The sequence below is a fragment of the Phycodurus eques genome, chromosome 6 (assembly GCF_024500275.1).
Source record: "Phycodurus eques isolate BA_2022a chromosome 6, UOR_Pequ_1.1, whole genome shotgun sequence".
In the NCBI taxonomy this organism is placed as follows: Eukaryota; Metazoa; Chordata; class Actinopteri; order Syngnathiformes; family Syngnathidae; genus Phycodurus; species Phycodurus eques.
In genome coordinates this window covers 23,899,682-23,905,681 of record NC_084530.1, presented here as the reverse complement: position 1 = coordinate 23,905,681, position 6,000 = coordinate 23,899,682, and positions in this window count along the sequence as shown.

Genomic DNA, 6,000 nt, shown 5'->3' with positions numbered 1-6,000 from the left:
CCCGGTGGGTTTATCAAGTGCCGCGCAAATTAGCGCCCCTTCTTCCTTTTGCACAGTCAACATGTTTGTGCCCCCACAAAGCTATTCTATTTCTGTGACGTATTCAAATGGGCCCCGCCGCCCCTTTAGCTGCGACCCCCTCGGGTTTAATTAACCTGCCCTTGCCGCTGATGCTCCCACAGCGAAGACGTGAAAACCATCTTGAACACACACACGCACACACAAATGTCCCACTCCTGGCGTCTTTTTTTTTTTACATATATATATATATATATATATATATATATATATATATATATATATATATATATAATTTCCCAGTGTCGGAATGGCGTGCCATTCCCTTTCTTCCCCACGTTTCATTCTCCTCATCTTCCACTTGTTTCCTTGTTCTGCTCTCATTAAGAGCAAGGCCTCCGCTGGGAACAACTTTGATCGCGTCTTCCAAATGCAGACTTTCTCTTGTCTGTTTATTCATTCCAGCACAGTCAACTCTGTGTCATTTCCCCTCCTCTTATCCCCATTTCTTTTTTTCTTTTTTTTTTTGTACTTTCTCCCAACTTTCTGGAGGAGATTCTCAAGGTCAAGATCGCTTTTGCCCATTTTTGACAGTGCAGTACCTGCTATTTGGAGTACAGTGGTACCTTGACTTACAAGTTTAATTAGTTCCGTGACCACGTTCGTCTCAAAACATTCACATCTCAAATATTTTTTCCCATTGAAAGGAATGGAAATTCCATTAATCAGCTCCAGCAAATCAAAAACAAAAAACAGCAAATAAATTTGTAATCTGGGCTAAAAAATTGCAAGCTACAGTACTGTGATGTACTTTATAAAAAGACACAGTAATAACAATTAAATTGAATGTAAATAATTAAACTAATTGTGCATCATGGTTTCAAGCAGTGGACATTGTGCAGTTCTTGTGTGTGCCTTTAACCACCAGTATAATCAATGCCTGCGAATAAATATAAATATATATATATATATATGCACACACACAAAGACGGTCACAACTGCTCAGTAACCTGCAGTAATATTTGTCATTTTTTTGCAGAAAGTAATGTATGCCTGTTAGTATTGTTATATTTGTCTGTCTACATGTGTTGCTGTTCAATTTGAGTGTTTCTGTTGCTTAGTGTTTTTGTTAACTCCATGACATCGACGTTAGTTAGGTGTCAAATGTACAAACGTAAAACTGAGTGCTCCAGCAAAGTGGAAACAATGGAGTTGTACCAGGTGTTATGATTATAGTAAACTTCCCACCTATTTGCTGTTACCCGTTCACAAATTCACTTATTGTTGTTTTTTTTCCTGCTGAAACTAACCTCTGCTATTGAATCTGTTGAAAAACTCCTTTTCGCAGATGTCAGTCTAGTTTGTGCTCTTTCTGTAACATCCTAAGTTGCCAGCATCTTGCACTTCTGCTGCATTTTTGTTTTTCATAATCAAATCATCTGTAAGATTTTTTTTAAAGATAATGTTGTAAAATGGGTTTAAAATTATTTTAAAGTGTTTTGGAATTGTAGTTTATGGTACGGTCTAAACTATTAAGACAGGCAATTATAAACATTTTGGGGTGAGGGGGGATCAATTACTTGTAGATTTTTGCTTTTTCCAAAAACTAATCGCTAACCCACCACAAATATTTGTGTATGATTACTTTAGCGCAGAAATATTTGTCTTTTGTTACCATCCACTACTTCGTTCTTGACCGAGTGCCATTTGATGGTTGTAGAAACTGAGTTCTTGGCCGCAGTGGTTGGTCACACACACACACACACTTAAGACCCCATTCCCTACACTATTCCTGTGTAGTCACATAGACATGAGAGGCCTGTGGTAGTCACAGAGCACAGTTGCTCGTCTCGAAGGTGATGTCGAGGACGGCAACTGTAAGCGGAGGTGGATTAGCGAGAGGGTCAACTGCTCCTTCATTCGCCTTTTTTCCCATCCTCCCTGTGAGCGCAGACTGAGGCTTCAGAGAGACAGCCGCCATAGAGTGAGGCTTAAGGGCGTCCATGGCGAAGTACTAAAAGGACTACGTGGACACCACAAACAAGAAATAAGCTGCTCGAACCCCAGATAGTGGACTTTTTTAGATTTTTATTTCCCAACACACCTGTCCAAATAATTTTGCCACACATTATCTTCTACTGCAACTAGTTTTTATGAATGGTTGACCGTCTGCAACTAGTTTTGCTAGTTTGGAACAGTGGTGAACCTTCCCAGGAGTGGCCGGCCTACGAAGATTACCCCAAGAGAACAGCAATGACTCATCCAGGAGGCCACAAAGGAACTGAGGAGAACTTCTAAAGAACTGCAGGCCTCCCTTGCCTCAGTTAAAGTCAGTGTTCATGACACAACAATAAAGAAGATACTGGGTAAATATGGCATCCAAGGGCAAAAACCACTACTGACCAAAAAGAACAAAGGCTTGTATTGCTTTTGCAAAAAAATGAATGAATCTCAAACTTTTGGGGAAAATATTATATGGACTGACGAGATGAAGGTTGATCTTTTTGGAATGTGTGCGTCTCTTTATATCTGCCGTAAATGTAACACAGCATTTCAGAAAAAGAACATCCTACCAACAGTCAAACATGGTGATAGTTAGTGTGATGGTCTTGGGCTGCTTTGCTCCTTCAGGACCTGGACAACTTACTGTGATTGATGGAATGAGTTCTGCTCTTCCTGAAGAAGAATGTTCAGCCATCAGTTTGAAGCGCATCAGTCTCAAGCTTGAAGCGCACTTGGGTTCTGCAGCAGGATAATGATGCAAAACACACCAGCAAGTGAACTTCTGAATTGCTTCAAAAAACAAAATGAATGTAATGGAGTGGCCTAGTGCAAATCCAGACTTGAATCCGATTGGAATACAGTGGCATGACCTTAAAAAGGCCGTTCATGTTCAAACATCCGCCATTATTGCTGAATTCAAACAATTCTGCCAGGAAGAGTGGGCCAAAATATCTCCACAGAGATGTGAAAGACTCATTGCCAGTTATAAAAATGCTTGATTTCAGATGTTGCTGCTGAGGATGGCCCAACCAGTTATTAGGTTTAGGTGACCATTACTTTTTCACACAGGTCCAGGTAACTGAATATTATTTTTCCTTAATACATCAAATCACAATTTTAAAACTATGCAAAAATATAACAATTTGAGAAGGGGGACAATACTTTTTCACAATGAAAATGGAGTAAACACGCTGCATTATACATGTGTCAAAAATGCATTTGGCTCTGTGTCCCGGGTTCGCTTGTTATTTGCAAAGCGGGTGCCAAACGTCTGTGGCGGGCGATATCAAAGTGGGACGTTGGCAGCGTAGAGAAGTGTGTCAGGCAAGCAGTCACCAGAGTGAGGCTCTTCTACAAACGACTAATTGTGAAGCCGGATCGCTCTCACTCTTTGGCACTTTTCCCCCTTCCCACACAAGTTTACATGACGGCGACCCAGTAAAAAAACACTAACGTTCTCCTTTGCGATCACGCTGGGAATCGAACTGTGATGTTCTACTCCGCAGTGTTTCCCAACCTGTGTTGAGCGACAGTTTTTGTGACAGTTTCTCATTGAATTCAATGCACATTGTGCTGCTGCCCACCTTGTCCACGAGGGCAGTATAAGACAGATGGATATACTGTTCATTGAAGCGTTCTGAATCTGACTGGTTTCTAGGCAGTCCTGCCTGGATGCAGCAGGCAATCATATTGCAGTGGGGCATGTCCTCCCTAGAAGTCAAGTGGGATTCATAACGCCTCATTGAGCTGTGTTAACTCCTCTCCGAGCTCATCACTACGGCACGAGTATTAGTTCTTCATCATTGCTGCCCTATTAATAGATCTTTGTGGAGATACACTAGCCATTGCATATTTGAAAAGTATCATTTAATTGATTGATCATTTTTGCCATAGTCGATGGAGTTTTGGGGTTCATTGTTATTCAATGCCTGGTAGGCAGCGCTGCACTGTCCCCCCCCCCCCCCCCCCCACATGTGAACACAGGTGGAGCAGGCCAGCATCACTGGGACCAATTAGAGCAGAGCGCAGGTACATTAGCATGTCTGAACGAAGGGCCATAGGGTAGTAGGTAGTGTGGTTTAAAAATAAAAATACAGTGCTGCAGTAATCCCTCATTTATCACGGATTGCTGTTAACGTTCCAGACCACCACCGCAAAAGATGAAATTTGTCAAATACCAACCAAATATTTAAACTTGTAAGTCAAGGCACTGCTTTAATAATGAAGTAAGCCTGCAGCGATATGACGGACTTGTTTCAGTACTTGAAGCCTTAAGGTTTGGGGGAAACTTTATGTACTGCAACTAATTGAGTCAATCATAGAAGTGACCGTGCAGCCTTGTGTCCACTAGAGGGCAGAGATAGATGACGTTCAATTGGATAGGAGGCAGTATTGGAATGTATAAGAATCTTTGGGATTTTGTGGTCAAAATTAGGGAGTCAAAAACACATTATCATCTGATTGTGACATCATGAGGTACTCGTTTAAATGAATTAATGAATGAATGAATGATCATTATTGAACATTATTTGACTATGTTTTTAGTAAGAATTTATTTAATTTGATTTTGTAATTGTTTTTTTCTATCTGTTTTTAAATCAATTGGAGAGCACAAAATGACGTTATCATCTGATTGCAGCAGTATAATTTAAATTCTTAAATATTGAAACTCGTTTGACTACATTTCAAGTTTATTCTTAATGTATTGTATTTAATATGTGATTGTATTATTGCAAATTATGGCACTATTTTATTAGGTAGCGTATTTTAATGTGAATTTTTATCAAATATTTTGATTTATTGGAGAGTAAAAAAGTGTTTACTTTTTATATTATTTGGCTACAATTGAAGATATTTTTCTAAATATATTTTGTATCGGTTGTGGAAGGATTATCATCGGTTTGTGACATGATGCAAACATTTAAATTATTGGATAGTGGATATCTACCTCTATATTATTTGATTTATGGAAGATTATTTAGAATTGTTTGACTGTTTTTCAAGATTTAGTTCTACTTCGCATATTCATAGTCTCATATATTTTTAATCTATTGAGCAGGAAAATACACACATGGCACTCAAAAAGTAGTAAATGAAATATTTAAAATTATTGCACTACATTGCGAAACATTTTTTTTTTACTTTAGTAACTGATTCTAAAATGAGAAAATATATTTTAAAAAATATTTTCTGTTTTTACCTATTTCAGAGTGTCATCTGTTTCTTTCTTCAGTGATACATTACTAATATAAAAAAAATATATATGAATAAAAATGGTTTTCCTACGTTCCACCAATACCTGTTTAGTGAATGATTTTAAAATGTATTTGTCTATATTTGTAATCACTTGAGGTGGGGGGGAAAGCACACGGTCAACTATGAATCCTCGCTGTAATAATTGCAAGACTAATAACCATTACAAGACTAATAACTTTAAATATTTTTGAAATGTTATATGTCTAATCATGACTAATATCTTTTTATATTCTATTGAATCCTGACTTTTTCCATTATTTTTTTGTACCACTGATTGAATGGGGCAAATCACATTCCTATAGTATTTGTAATATAGAAAATAATTGTGACGTTCTCCTGTATTATAAATACATTCCTTAATATTTTTCTTGTCATCATTATATTTGTCCCCCAGGCATTACAAATCAACAAGAAACTAGAAACGAATGGTGGTCTAATTTTTTTGTCACCACCAGATGGCAGCAAAACATGTTAAGTGTATTTGCCTGTTTTTATCGACTGCATTATGAGTCTTTTAATTGTACGGCATTCTGACCTTTATTATAAAGTAAAAAATATTACTATTTCAACACAATTCCAATAGAATAATAATTAACCCTGTAACTGTACTTTGTTTAATTATGCCATTTCCAGCTGGTCAGAAGTTGCCATTGCGCTCGCCTGTTATTGTTTTATTTTATTTTTTTGCTTGCATGAGCTCTAATATTCCAGAAGATGGCGCTG